Below are 16,071 nucleotides of genomic sequence, written 5' to 3' on the forward strand. Positions count from 1 at the left end.
TATATGTGTAAGTATTGTGATAAGACGTACGTGAAGAATGCCACAAAAATGCAGCAGCACATTGCAAAGTGCAAAAAAATTCCTCAAGGCCCAACACATGCAGCAGCCAGGAGTTCCACTCAAGGGGAAAATTAATCTGTTTCAGCTGTATCAGAGTCAGATACCCACTCATCAGCTCCTGGTCCCTCTGGCATCGGAGGATTTTATGGATGACACTAGCCAGAAAAACGCAGATGAGTGTTTCGCTCGTGCAATCTATGCAACTGGCTCACCCCTGATGCTGACATCCAATGTGTACTGGAAGAGATTTTTGAATGTTCTCCGACCAGCATACATTCCCCCAACCAGACATGCATTGTCTCCTAATCTACTGGATGAAGAGTTCAGTCGAGTTCAAGCAAAGGTGAAACAGACCATTGACCAAGCTGACTGTATTTCAGTCATCTCTGATGGATGGTCCAATATCAGGGGACAAGGAATTATTAACTACATATTCACCACTCCTCAGCCTGTGTTCTACAAGAGTGTAGACACAAAGGAAAACAGACACACAGGCCAATACATTGCAGATGAGCTAAAAGTGATCATCAATGACCTTGGACCAGATAAGGTTTTTGCACTGGTCACTGACAACGCAGCAAACATGAAGGTTGCCTGGGCACATGTGGAGGAGACCTACCCTCATATAACTACTATTGGCTGTGTAGCCCATACACTAAATCTTCTCCTAAAAGACATAATGGCACTAAAAACAATGGACACTGAATAAGAGAGTGAAGCAAGTTCTGAAATATGTTAAAGGCAAACAAGTAACTTCCGCTACATTTCTGTCAAAGCAAAAGGAAAAGAACAAGAGTACTATACTGAAGCTTCCCAGCATAACGTGATGGGGTGGTGTTGTTATCATGTTTGACAGCCTTCTGGAGGGAAAGGAGTCTCTGCAAGAGATGGCCATATCCCAGTCTGTAGGCATCGACAGTGACATCAAGAAGGTCATCTTGGATGATGTGTTCTGGGAAAGAGTATCTAGCAGTCAGAAAATCCTCAAACCTATTGCAGCAGCAATAGCGAAGATAGAGGGGGATGGTGCCATCTTGTCAGATGTCCAGTGCCTTTTTGCAGAACTCAAAGAAGAAATCCAGACAATTCTGCCCACTTCCCTACTACTGAAAGCAGAGGAAACGGCTGTGGTCAAGTCATTGGAACAGCAGAGGGAGCATGCACTGGCTTCATGCAGCCAGTGCATGCAGCAGCATACATGCTGGACCCCAAATATGACAAGGGCATACTTTCTGGGGAAGAGATCAACGGTGCCTATGCGGTCATTACAGCCATGTCTGACCACCTGGGTCTCGATAAAGGCAAAGTTCTAGGCAGTTTGGCAAAGTATCGAACAAAGCAAGGCCTTTGGAAAGGGGATGGAATATGGCAGTCATGCCGGCACATATCTGCAGCCACCTGGTGGAAGGGACTATGTGAATCTGAGGCCCTTGCACCTGTAGCCTCCATCCTCCTCCAAATCCCACCATCATCAGCCGCCTCCGAGCGCAACTGGTCACTGTTTGCGAACACCCACACAAAGGTTCGCAACAGGCTCACAAATGTGAGAGTGGAAAAGCTGGTCGGCATTCGGGCAAACCTACGGCTCTTTGAGCCTGACACAGAGCCATCCTCAACAAGGCTGGAAAGTGACACTGAAGAGGAAGACTCAGAGTTGGATCCTGAGGAAGTGGACATGTTGTTGGATGATGATGAGGTCCAGGAAGAGTCTATTGACTGAGCAAAAATGAGAAAAGAGGATTGCTTGAAGGAAGATTTGCATGTTTAATGGGACGTTTTGGAGGATAAGTGACATTTTTCATTTAACCTTTTGAGTGGGACTTTGTGGGGATTTTTGGACAGGGGGCATTTTTGAATGAGCGGGGTTACGGGATGGTAATATTGAACTCAACATTTCTGTTTTTATTCATCCATGAAACAAGTTATTGAAACATGTTCTATTCTACTGTACTTACAAATAAATCTGTTGAAAACATTTTGCATGGAGGTTTTCTTATGATTTCTGTTTATATTTATGCTTGGAAATAATATATTCCCAGTTAGTTCTCCTAAATTCCCATTAATTTCCATAATTCCCATTATTTCCATGGACAGTTTCCAATATGGAATATTTCAAAAATTCCCAAGCTTAATTTACCATGGAAATTTACCGGAAACTTTTCGGAAATTTACCGGAAATTTTCCGCCCCTTTGCAACCCTAATCAGAGCTCGATTGGTTTTTGCTTGTGCAAGGGAAGCTGGTCTATTCAGGATCTTGGAGGGCTCACCTGATCCCAGACAACTCAAAAAAAACAGCATCCCCTCACAGCCTTTTATTGAGTGACAACAGTTACACAAACACCCCATTATAAAACCCAAATGATGTGTTGTAAAAGCTAAGGCACTGTGTGTGCATGCATGTAAGATAAGATAAGATAAGATAAGATAAGATAAGATAGAACTTTATTAATCCCTCGGGTGGGTTCCTCTGGGAAATTCGACTTCCAAAAAGCACAGCAACGACCGAAGTTACAGTTACAGAATTGTTATATATATATATATATACACACACACACACACACACATATATAAATACAGAGACAAATATAAATAAAATATACAAAGGGGATAAATAGAATAAATAGGAATAAAAAATAAAAATACAAGTGAATTGCACATTTCAAGTATTGAGTCTATTGCACTGTTGACTATTTACAAAAAGTATTGCACAAGGTATTGTACAGTGAGGTGAAGAGGCACTACAGCTTAGTTGTTCCCCCCTCCTTTGTCCGTGCGAGTAAGGAAGTAAGGAAATCAGAACCTTGCATGGAATTGTGACTTGGTTAAAGACTATAGCTCATAGCATCCCCCACCATCCTAGATGTAGGGGAGGGACAGAAAAATATCTTTTTTTTTTTTTCGTAACGGTATAAACAATGAAAGGTGGTGGATTGACCAGATGCTGGAAGATGTGTAAAAATAACTCAACTGTTTGGTGGTGGCTATGGCAGAGCTTCCACAGATTCAGTAACATTAGCAAGTGGTGGAGGCCACCGATCAATCCAAATATCAATGGTAATAACAGGAATGCCACTCAAAACATGTACCACCAAAAATCTATTTCTGATGATTGTGACAGCTGTTTAACATTTTAAAAACAGAAGTGTAAGTGCTTAGAGACAGGCACATTTACATTCCATATTTTTACACCTTGCACAAATTTGACCATTATAAATTTTTTAAACTCTCTCTCACTCTTTCTCATAGTATACCTTTTGAGGCAGATGCTAGTCTACGTACTACATACTACTACATACTAGAAACTCATCATAAGGAGCTTGTAAGACTTTTTTGTTTGTTTTTTTCATTGTTACTTTATTCATTTTGTACAAAATGTATTTGTTTGATTGATTTTGATATATATTATATATATACTAGTTTTATTTTCTATGGATAGGGTATAACCAGCTGTTTGATTATGTTTAGTTTAACTGTACCATGGATTAAACTGGTCCCCAGAAAGACAAACACAAAGATAACACAGAGGATAGTTGGTTATATTTACATAGTTGCAAAATCAGGAACTAATATTTCATTAGAAAGAAAAAACTGATGAAAAAAAAGATGTAACTAAGATCTTTATTGCACTTTTCTGTTTCTGAATCAAAACATAAAATTACTTAATTATTACTTAAATAATTAATTTCATCTACTGACTGATGTTCAATGACAGAGCACAACCAGTCAACAATGAAAAATAAACTTTTCTGTGGTAATGGGAAATGACACAATTTTAAAGTCCATCTATCCATCTTCTGTGACTTATCCACATTAGAATCGATGGCTGGATGGATGGTCAAGGTTCATATATTCACCCATAGCCATGAACTGTGTATGTATGTGTCTACAGATACTTTATCTTTATCTTATATATTGGAGAGATATGACTCCTGCATTTACCCTTAATTGTACATCTCACATACCCCATTTTTAACTTATTTGCAGGTATGAGTATGCGTTTTAATAAGGGAGAGAGAATTTCAGTATTGAAATACATGCTAAAAAGTCCAGTGCTAGCACTAGCACTCATCTGTCCCAATGCATGTGTTGTAACTATTCTGTACTGCTGTGTAATATTGCATATAATGCAAGACACAAAGAAGGGCTGAGCCTTCATTTCCACTTTCAGTAGAAAAAAAAAAGATCAGATTCTCCTTTTGACCTGTAGCATGTGGCCTCGTTTTTTCTTTTACTTGTTCATGCGTGTATCCATTGTGGGCACACTTTGTCTGCATATTGAAAAAATAATATTATTATGTTACATTCACATTTATGTTGCAATGACATATTGCATATGACCATATTTTGATTTCCAAAAAAGGGGACACTTGGCTCAGTCATGAAGAACTTGCTTAAAGAAACATATTTAACATATTTAAACGATGCCTTCTCTGTGCGGTTAATGAATTGTGAAATAAAATATGTCACATAGGCTTTTACAAGTCAACAAGTACAAAATAAAATAACATAAAAGCCTCTGGAATTAAATAATGGTACAGAAATAATGCCTCATCTGCATAAGAAAAATTACCAGTACTGGGTTGGTACGAGGAAAATGTATCTTTTAAACCAACTCTTCCTCCTATGATGTTTAGAAAAGAGTGGGTTTACTAGCCATAATTCTTGCACTTTATCTACAGTCCTTTTCATCTAGGAGAAACAGAATTTCACTGATTGTTGAAAGTGCTCTTGTGAAATGAAATTTCATGATTTCTGTCTGATTGGGATTGCGCTCTAATTTTGTTGGGCCTTGTAATACAAGTTGACTTGAGACCTTAAGGTGACTGTTGTTTCTGAGACTGCTCTATAAAAAATAAAATATATCTTAAATGAACTTAATATGATTCTGATATTAGATCAGCCGGGGGAGGTGGAGCACCAGCCCTAGTCACTGGGAGATACAGGTTTCTGTTTTTGTACTAAAACTGCAGTTAGTCATGATGAGTGAACCAATTAACCAAGACTGTTGCCCAGTTGAGGAGATAATACTGAGTTTATGTACAATCGCTGTTGGTTTGCTTTCTAATAAAACTCACCAGACATTGCATTTTCAACTACAGGCAATAAAGTCTCTTAAGGTTCAGTCCAGAAACCTTCAACTATCTAAACAAGAGGCTGTTGTATTGGAAAGCTGTAAAAACAAAGTAGGTTTATAAGGGAAGGTTTTGTTTGCAAACATGTTAAGAACACTTTTAAAAAACCTTTTGAACGAGCTCAAACACAACTGTTGACCTAAGGTTTACTTCTCTTGGTGGATATGCACAACGGAATTCAGCAAGCTGTACTTGTGACCAGGAACACTACAGTAAGTGTGCACCAGTGCAACATAGTGCATTATTGTTAAAGCAAGCTGACCTGTTAAACCTAACTAAACTTCTTAGTAATTTCATTCAACCTTCAAATAACACAAAGTTAGTAGACCATAGCTCGTTTTGCAGGATATTTCACAATATGATAAGGTCATGATCCCGGAGTCTTCCTGAGCTAACCTGCCTTCTCTGACTCCCTCTCTCTCGCTCTCTTTTTCTCCCTGCCTGTGTATGTTTGTTTATGTTTGTGGGTGTGTTTTTATTTAGCTCTTACAGCATTGGTTCCTCCAGGCTCCCCCCCCCCCCCCCCCCCAGCTGTTAAACCTTGCCAAAGATCTGCTGTTATCCAGTCTGGTCCTCATGGGGTCATCAGAATGACTATTTTAGCCTGAACCACTCCCTCATGCTTTAAATCAGTTGGTTCTCTGTAGTGAATTACCAAATTTTCTCGAGGTTTAAATGTTAAAGTGCTAAACTCACACATTGCAGATTTAAATGTGCATAGAGGAAAAACAGATTCAGAGCAAAGTTAAAAAATTGGTTATAAGGTTTCAAAACTCAGCTCACAACTACACATTGTGATTTACAAGTACAAAATATTTATGACCACAATTTGAGCCCATTGCTTTTCTACTAGTTCGGGTGACTATGCAGAAATATGCTGACAGTCTGAGGAAGTTTTCCGAGATTTGCTCACAAAGTCAAAGACATTTTTCAAATTGAAAAGGAAAAAAAAAGAACTTGTGAATTCCACGAGAGCTCTGAGTGTGAGGATTGTTTTATATTGTGGCATGCAGAGGAATCTTTACAAAGAAGCTCACAGAGAGAGATTGTTATTCAACCCCAAGCTGGTAGGGGGAGCTCTTTATTACAACACACACTGATGCTACACTGTGCTTCGAGGGTCATCAACAGCATAACAGAACTCACCCATGGTTGCATTCATTCTATAAAACAACACTGTAAGTGCCTTTGAACTGCAGTACAAACACAACATTCAAGATAACAGTTAAAAGTAGTGTAACCATAAACAACAAAACAAGAACATCCAAACAGCAGTCCCAAGGCATGATGGGAGAGAACTAGCCGCTCCCCCAACACGCCACACAGCCCCCACCTGAGTGGTTAGCTGTCCCCAGCAACCGGCATGTCCATAGCAAAGTCTCTGAGGTGTCGGGGAAGGCGACGGCTTCGTTGAGGACGTTCCGTGGGTCCCCCAGCTGCCTCCGAGGCCAGGTTGGGGGCCTGCAGTTGAAGCTGGGACCCTGACGTCTCCCTGGATGGACTCAAGGGCTGATAGGGTGCCAGGCGATCGCGATGGAGTACGACCACCCTGTTCCGTTTGACCAGCCGCACCCTGTAGACCACGTCAGACGGCCTCTCAAGAACAGTGCAGGGTCCAACCCACTGGCTCATCAGTTTGGGAGAAAGCCCTTTCTTCCTCTCCGGGCTGTAGACCCACACATGCTGACCGGGCGAAAGTCCTTCCCCCTTGCAGCGGGTATCATAAGCCCGCTTTTGCCGGGAGCCTGCATCTCGGAGAGCCTGCCTGGTCAACTGATGCACCTCTCGGAGCCGAGCGAGGAGGTTGTGGAGGTAGTCCAACCCGGGGTCCCCGCATACTTCCTGCCCGGGGGGAGATCCAAACACCAAGTCCACTGGGGTACGAAGCTCATGACCGAACATCAAGGCCGCTGGAGTGCACTTAGTAGACTCCTGGACTGCAGAACGGTAGGCCATTAGGACCAGGGGAAGGTGTTGATCCCAGTCACGCTGCTGGTGGCAGGTCAGGATAGCAAGCTGGGTGGCCAGGGTGCGGTTGAAGCGTTCCACCAACCCATCGCTTTGGGGGTGCAGTGGCGTCGTCCGGGTCTTCCTGATACCCAGCCGCTGACAGACCTCCTTGAACACCGCAGCCTCAAAATTCCGGCCCTGGTCGCTGTGCAGCTCCTCTGGTACCCCGAACCGGCAGAACATCTCGTTGACCAGACGCTCAGCAGTGGTAACAGCACTCTGGTCAGGGACTGCATAGGCCTCAGGCCACTTAGTGAAGTAGTCCATGGCAACCAGGACGTAGCGGTTCCCCTGGTCAGTGGTGGGGAAGGGTCCCAGGATGTCCACACCAACCCGCTCCATGGGAGCCCCCACCTGATACTGCTGCAAGGGGGCATGAGAGCGTTGGGAAGGCCCTTTCTGAGCCGTGCAGGCATCACACCGATGGACATAGAGCTCTACGTCCTGGCGACACCCGGGCCAGTAGAACCGAGACCGGAGTCGCCGCAGAGTCTTGGTAACTCCAAAGTGTCCTGCCCCCGCTGCACCATGAACCAGCTGGAGCACCCTGGACCGCAACTGTTGAGGTACCACAAGCTGGAAGACCTCACGGTGACCCCCGGGAGCCTGCCAGCGGCGATAGAGGAGGCCGTTTCGGTTTGTGAGGTTGGCCCATTGGGAGTAGAGAGCCTTGGTCTCGAGGTCCAGTGCAGATACCTCTGGCCATGATGGTCTCTGACCGGCTCCAATCCAACACTGAACCTGGGAAAGGGCAGGGTCCTGGTTCTGGTCGTGTTGCAGCTGTTGGGGATCCATGGCCTCCAGACCCTCAGTATCCCCTGCGGCGGACTGGACCTGAAGACTGCTACAATGCCCACCTGGAACAGAGTCATTCTCAGGGTCGCCCTGTGGTGACGCGATCACTGAAGTCATGCCCATCTACTGACTGATGTTCAATGACAGAGCACAACCAGTCAACAATGAAAAATAAACTTTTCTGTGGTAATGGGAAATGACACAATTTTAAAGTCCATCTATCCATCTTCTGTGACTTATCCACATTAGAATCGATGGCTGGATGGATGGTCAAGGTTCATATATTCACCCATAGCCATGAACTGTGTATGTATGTGTCTACAGATACTTTATCTTTATCTTATATATTGGAGAGATATGACTCCTGCATTTACCCTTATTTGTACATCTCACATACCCCATTTTTAACTTATTTGCAGGTATGAGTATGCGTTTTAATAAGGGAGAGAGAATTTCAGTATTGAAATACATGCTAAAAAGTCCAGTGCTAGCACTAGCACTCATCTGTCCCAATGCATGTGTTGTAACTATTCTGTACTGCTGTGTAATATTGCATATAATGCAAGACACAAAGAAGGGCTGAGCCTTCATTTCCACTTTCAGTAGAAAAAAAAAAGATCAGATTCTCCTTTTGACCTGTAGCATGTGGCCTCGTTTTTTCTTTTACTTGTTCATGCGTGTATCCATTGTGGGCACACTTTGTCTGCATATTGAAAAAATAATATTATTATGTTACATTCACATTTATGTTGCAATGACATATTGCATATGACCATATTTTGATTTCCAAAAAAGGGGACACTTGGCTCAGTCATGAAGAACTTGCTTAAAGAAACATATTTAACATATTTAAACGATGCCTTCTCTGTGCGGTTAATGAATTGTGAAATAAAATATGTCACATAGGCTTTTACAAGTCAACAAGTACAAAATAAAATAACATAAAAGCCTCTGGAATTAAATAATGGTACAGAAATAATGCCTCATCTGCATAAGAAAAATTACCAGTACTGGGTTGGTACGAGGAAAATGTATCTTTTAAACCAACTCTTCCTCCTATGATGTTTAGAAAAGAGTGGGTTTACTAGCCATAATTCTTGCACTTTATCTACAGTCCTTTTCATCTAGGAGAAACAGAATTTCACTGATTGTTGAAAGTGCTCTTGTGAAATGAAATTTCATGATTTCTGTCTGATTGGGATTGCGCTCTAATTTTGTTGGGCCTTGTAATACAAGTTGACTTGAGACCTTAAGGTGACTGTTGTTTCTGAGACTGCTCTATAAAAAATAAAATATATCTTAAATGAACTTAATATGATTCTGATATTAGATCAGCCGGGGGAGGTGGAGCACCAGCCCTAGTCACTGGGAGATACAGGTTTCTGTTTTTGTACTAAAACTGCAGTTAGTCATGATGAGTGAACCAATTAACCAAGACTGTTGCCCAGTTGAGGAGATAATACTGAGTTTATGTACAATCGCTGTTGGTTTGCTTTCTAATAAAACTCACCAGACATTGCATTTTCAACTACAGGCAATAAAGTCTCTTAAGGTTCAGTCCAGAAACCTTCAACTATCTAAACAAGAGGCTGTTGTATTGGAAAGCTGTAAAAACAAAGTAGGTTTATAAGGGAAGGTTTTGTTTGCAAACATGTTAAGAACACTTTTAAAAAACCTTTTGAACGAGCTCAAACACAACTGTTGACCTAAGGTTTACTTCTCTTGGTGGATATGCACAACGGAATTCAGCAAGCTGTACTTGTGACCAGGAACACTACAGTAAGTGTGCACCAGTGCAACATAGTGCATTATTGTTAAAGCAAGCTGACCTGTTAAACCTAACTAAACTTCTTAGTAATTTCATTCAACCTTCAAATAACACAAAGTTAGTAGACCATAGCTCGTTTTGCAGGATATTTCACAATATGATAAGGTCATGATCCCGGAGTCTTCCTGAGCTAACCTGCCTTCTCTGACTCCCTCTCTCTCGCTCTCTTTTTCTCCCTGCCTGTGTATGTTTGTTTATGTTTGTGGGTGTGTTTTTATTTAGCTCTTACAGCATTGGTTCCTCCAGGCTCTCCCCCCCCCCCAGCTGTTAAACCTTGCCAAAGATCTGCTGTTATCCAGTCTGGTCCTCATGGGGTCATCAGAATGACTATTTTAGCCTGAACCACTCCCTCATGCTTTAAATCAGTTGGTTCTCTGTAGTGAATTACCAAATTTTCTCGAGGTTTAAATGTTAAAGTGCTAAACTCACACATTGCAGATTTAAATGTGCATAGAGGAAAAACAGATTCAGAGCAAAGTTAAAAAATTGGTTATAAGGTTTCAAAACTCAGCTCACAACTGTCAGGGTTTCTGGGTCTTTGACCCAGTATTCTTAGTTCATGTTCACTGTTTATATTCTGTCTGCTTCACCTCCTGTTTTATTGTGTTAGCCTTGGTCCATGTGCATTATGTTCAGTCCTCTTCCCGTTTATCATTAGGTCATTATGTTCAGCTGTGTACTCACCAGGTTCTAATCTCTCATCACTCAGCCTGTGTATTTATGTCCCTCAGTTCAACCAGTCCAATGTCTTGTCATTGATGTTATTGTGATGTTGTTCTTGCCGCCGTTAGGTTGTCCTCTGTTCAGTTCCGTCAGGTCAGCCGGTCAGTTGTCAGTCAGTCTTTCATTCATCCATTCAGTCAGTCGTCCAGCCGGCCAGCCGTTTCCTACTTCTGTTCTGTTTGTTCACTCCGTTGACAATAAAACACCAATCTTCACCTACCTGTGAGTCCAGCGTTTGGGTCCTCCTTCTTTCGTCCACGACCTCATCCTGACAACAACTACACATTGTGATTTACAAGTACAAAATATTTATGACCACAATTTGAGCCCATTGCTTTTCTACTAGTTCGGGTGACTATGCAGAAATATGCTGACAGTCTGAGGAAGTTTTCCGAGATTTGCTCACAAAGTCAAAGACATTTTTCAAATTGAAAAGGAAAAAAAAAGAACTTGTGAATTCCACGAGAGCTCTGAGTGTGAGGATTGTTTTATATTGTGGCATGCAGAGGAATCTTTACAAAGAAGCTCACAGAGAGAGATTGTTATTCAACCCCAAGCTGGTAGGGGGAGCTCTTTATTACAACACACACTGATGCTACACTGTGCTTCGAGGGTCATCAACAGCATAACAGAACTCACCCATGGTTGCATTCATTCTATAAAACAACACTGTAAGTGCCTTTGAACTGCAGTACAAACACAACATTCAAGATAACAGTTAAAAGTAGTGTAACCATAAACAACAAAACAAGAACATCCAAACAGCAGTCCCAAGGCATGATGGGAGAGAACTAGCCGCTCCCCCAACACGCCACACAGCCCCCACCTGAGTGGTTAGCTGTCCCCAGCAACCGGCATGTCCATAGCAAAGTCTCTGAGGTGTCGGGGAAGGCAACGGCTTCGTTGAGGACGTTCCGTGGGTCCCCCAGCTGCCTCCGAGGCCAGGTTGGGGGCCTGCAGTTGAAGCTGGGACCCTGACGTCTCCCTGGATGGACTCAAGGGCTGATAGGGTGCCAGGCGATCGCGATGGAGTACGACCACCCTGTTCCGTTTGACCAGCCGCACCCTGTAGACCACGTCAGACGGCCTCTCAAGAACAGTGCAGGGTCCAACCCACTGGCTCATCAGTTTGGGAGAAAGCCCTTTCTTCCTCTCCGGGCTGTAGACCCACACATGCTGACCGGGCGAAAGTCCTTCCCCCTTGCAGCGGGTATCATAAGCCCGCTTTTGCCGGGAGCCTGCATCTCGGAGAGCCTGCCTGGTCAACTGATGCACCTCTCGGAGCCGAGCGAGGAGGTTGTGGAGGTAGTCCAACCCGGGGTCCCCGCATACTTCCTGCCCGGGGGGAGATCCAAACACCAAGTCCACTGGGGTACGAAGCTCATGACCGAACATCAAGGCCGCTGGAGTGCACTTAGTAGACTCCTGGACTGCAGAACGGTAGGCCATTAGGACCAGGGGAAGGTGTTGATCCCAGTCACGCTGCTGGTGGCAGGTCAGGATAGCAAGCTGGGTGGCCAGGGTGCGGTTGAAGCGTTCCACCAACCCATCGCTTTGGGGGTGCAGTGGCGTCGTCCGGGTCTTCCTGATACCCAGCCGCTGACAGACCTCCTTGAACACCGCAGCCTCAAAATTCCGGCCCTGGTCGCTGTACAGTTCCTCTGGTACCCCGAACCGGCAGAACATCTCGTTGACCAGACGCTCAGCAGTGGTAACAGCACTCTGGTCAGGGACTGCATAGGCCTCAGGCCACTTAGTGAAGTAGTCCATGGCAACCAGGACGTAGCGGTTCCCCTGGTCAGTGGTGGGGAAGGGTCCCAGGATGTCCACACCAACCCGCTCCATGGGAGCCCCCACCTGATACTGCTGCAAGGGGGCATGAGAGCGTTGGGAAGGCCCTTTCTGAGCCGTGCAGGCATCACACCGATGGACATAGAGCTCTACGTCCTGGCGACACCCGGGCCAGTAGAACCGAGACCGGAGTCGCCGCAGAGTCTTGGTAACTCCAAAGTGTCCTGCCCCCGCTGCACCATGAACCAGCTGGAGCACCCTGGACCGCAACTGTTGAGGTACCACAAGCTGGAAGACCTCACGGTGACCCCCGGGAGCCTGCCAGCAGCGATAGAGGAGGCCGTTTCGGTTTGTGAGGTTGGCCCATTGGGAGTAGAGAGCCTTGGTCTCGAGGTCCAGTGCAGATACCTCTGGCCATGATGGTCTCTGACCGGCTCCAATCCAACACTGAACCTGGGAAAGGGCAGGGTCCTGGTTCTGGTCGTGTTGCAGCTGTTGGGGATCCATGGCCTCCAGACCCTCAGTATCCCCTGCGGCGGACTGGACCTGAAGACTGCTACAATGCCCACCTGGAACAGAGTCATTCTCAGGGTCGCCCTGTGGTGACGCGATCACTGAAGTCATGCCCTCCCGGTCCTCCAAGCGTTGGCAGTACCTGCACTGTTTTTCCTCACAAGGGCGTCGGGAGAGGGCATCTGCATTGGTGTGGAGACGTCCCGCCCTGTGACGGACCTCAAAGTGGTAATCTTGCAACGTCTCCAACCACCGGGCTAGCTGTCCCTCCGGTTCTTTAAAGCTGAGCAGCCAAGTGAGGGACGCATGGTCTGTGCGCAGGAGGAACTTCTTCCCGTAGAGGTAGGGTCTGAAATGGCGGAGACCCAGGATGATGGCCAGCAGCTCTCGACGGGTGACACAATAGTTCCTCTCCGGTCTGCTGAGGGAATGGCTGTAGTAGGAGATGACCCGCTCCCCCTCAGGGCCTTCCTGCGACAGTACAGCCCCCACCCCTGTGTTGCTGGCATCGGTGTCCACGACAAAAGGGAGCTGCAGGTCTGGGTAGGCTAGCACCGGTGCCTCAACCAGTGCAGATCGGAGCCGATCAAATGCCACGGCACTGTCCTCACTCCAATGGAACTCCCGGCCCTTCTGTGTGAGCCAGTGCAGGGGGCTTGCAATGGTAGCAAAGTCCTTGACGAAACGCCGGTAGTATGATGCCAGGCCAAGGAAACCCCGCAACTCAGCAGTGTTGCCCGGAATGGGCCAGTCTTTCACAGCGGCCACCTTCGCAGGGTCAGTGGAAACCCCTGCTCCGCTCACAACGTGACCCAAGAAGGTCGTCTCCTTTCGGAAGAGATGGCACTTTTTGGGGTGGAGGCGAAGGCCAGCCTGGCGGATAGCGTGGAAAACAGCAGTCAGGTTAGCCAAGGCTTTCTCGAAGTCTGTCGCGTGGACGAGGAGGTCATCCAGGTAGACCACACAGCAGTCGCGGGGGATGTCAGCCAGAACCCTCTCCATTAGGCGCTCGAATGTGGCTGGGGCATTGCAGAGGCCAAAGGGCATCACCTTAAACTGCCACAGTCCCTGGCCAATGGAGAAAGCAGTCTTTGGGCGGGCCTCTGGCGTCAGCTCCACCTGCCAGTAGCCACTGCGCAAGTCGAGGGAACTGAACCAGCAGGACCCAGCAATGTCGTCGAGGGCATCGTCAATCCGGGGCAATGGGTAGGAGTCCTTGCGTGTGATGCTGTTGAGTAGACGATAGTCGACACAAAACCGCCAGGTACCATCCTTTTTCCGAACCAGTACAGCCGGGGCTGCCCAGGGGCTGTTTGAGGGTTCGATGATGCCCGCCTCTGCCATTTCCCTGATCTTCTGCTCTGCTGCGGCACGCTTGGCAAGGGGAAGGCGACGAGGGCGGAGGCGGATGGGCCGTGCATCCCCAGTGTCAATGTCGTGTTGTACCAGGCTGGTTTGCATGCAGTCCTCATCCTTGGCTGCAAAGATGTCGGCAAACAAGTCTAGTATCTCTCGCAGCTGCCGTCGCTGATCAGCCTGGAGACCCTCGCAGCTCCTCTGGTATAGGTCCTCGACAGCTTGCTTGGTCTCTGCAGACAGTTGCGGTACTGCTGGTGAAGGGGAGGCCCCTTCCCCCGCCAGCAGTGACAGGTCCTCAGGCTTCCTGACGCTGGCTGAAAAAGTGGAGGCAGGCAGCGGGACTTCCGTTGTGGTGTGGAGCTTCACAGCCTCCGTGCCCAGGTAAAGGATTGCTCGGGACACGTCCACTGTGGCCTCCCATTTGGCTAGCAGGTCCAGGCCAATGATGCATTGGTCCTGGATGCTGGCTAGCCAGAACTGGTGGTCCACGCTGCAGTTAGCAACAGTCACCGGGAGGGATCTTTCCCCCTTAACTTTGGCATGCTCCCCCGTGACTGTGGTGATGTGGAGCTGAGTAGGCTGCCAACCCTGCGGTATTGGGCCATCAGAACCAGGGAGGACTCCAGCCTGTACTAAGGAGAGCGTGGACCCAGTGTCTATCAGGGCTCTACAGGTGGTGCCGGCAAGGTCACAGTCCAGATACAGTCCCCGTGTCTGGCCAAGCTGGCCAACCCGCAATTGTGATTCGGAGGACAGAGTGGTGGCAGGGGGCAGTCCCTCCGTTGTGCCACCCCGCCTCAGTTTAACGGCAGCTGGGGTGCCAAGCTTTGTGGGCTTGGTGCTAGACAGTAGCGTGCGATGTGGCCTGGTTCTCCGCACCGATGGCAGTTACCCCTGGATTGGCCTCCTGCTCGCCTATTCCCTCGCCAAGATCGCCAGGGTGGTGTGTTGGTGGTTTGGCGGGCCTCCTCCTCCTGGTCGCTCCTTTCGTAGTCTGTTTGGCGCACTTGGTGACTTATGCCAGGGCTGCGTGCACCTGGGCTGAGCACATGCTCCACTCTTTCGGCCTCAGTTAGAGCTGCCACCAGGGTTTCTGGTGCATGCAGACGGATGTGCTCTTGTAGTCTTTTTGGCTGGAGACCCCGGACAAAAGCCTGGAGAGCAAGCTCTTCTTGTGCTGCAGCATCAAAAGCAGGGTACCCTCTACGTGCATAAAGACGTAGGTCAGCAGCATAGGCACCCAGACTCTCCTCTTGTCTCCGTGGGCGGCTAGCAAGTTTATCTCGGGCATCATCTGCATGTGTACGGAGGCCAAACCTGCTCTGCATTGCTCTGGCAACAGCAGGCCAACTTAAACCCTCTTCTGGCTGAAGATCTATGAGGATCTGCAGGGCCCTGCCTCCCCATTATAGCGTGGCAGCTTCATGCTCCCCCGAACAGGAGCCTCTGATGGCAGTGGCGGCTGCACTTGGTCCTGGAGACAGTTGGCGTTGTCCCCCTCGGCTGCCAACGATGAGGGTGTGCTGCTCCCAGGCATCACCATGAGTGGAGGCTGACCGGTCGCTCGTGGTCTTGGAGCCTGCAGCATGCCTTGGCGGCTCCGACAGCTCCCCAGTGGGCGGGGGTGTGAGGCTCCATCTGGTAAGCCCCACAGATCTTCCCCTGGCTGGCTTGCTGCTGCCCGGGGCTCTCCCCGCTTCTTCAATTGTGCTCCATTCACTGCTTCCAGGTGAGTGATAAGCTCCTCAATCTTCCTCAGCTCCTCTTCCTCTTTCAGAATAGTGGCCATGCTCTTGGAATCCCACTTCTGACACCAATGTGGCATGCAGAGGAATCTTTACAAAGAAGCTCACAGAGAG

The sequence above is a fragment of the Aulonocara stuartgranti genome (assembly GCF_965226115.1).
Source record: "Aulonocara stuartgranti genome assembly, chromosome: 3".
NCBI classification, from domain to species: domain Eukaryota; kingdom Metazoa; phylum Chordata; class Actinopteri; order Cichliformes; family Cichlidae; genus Aulonocara; species Aulonocara stuartgranti.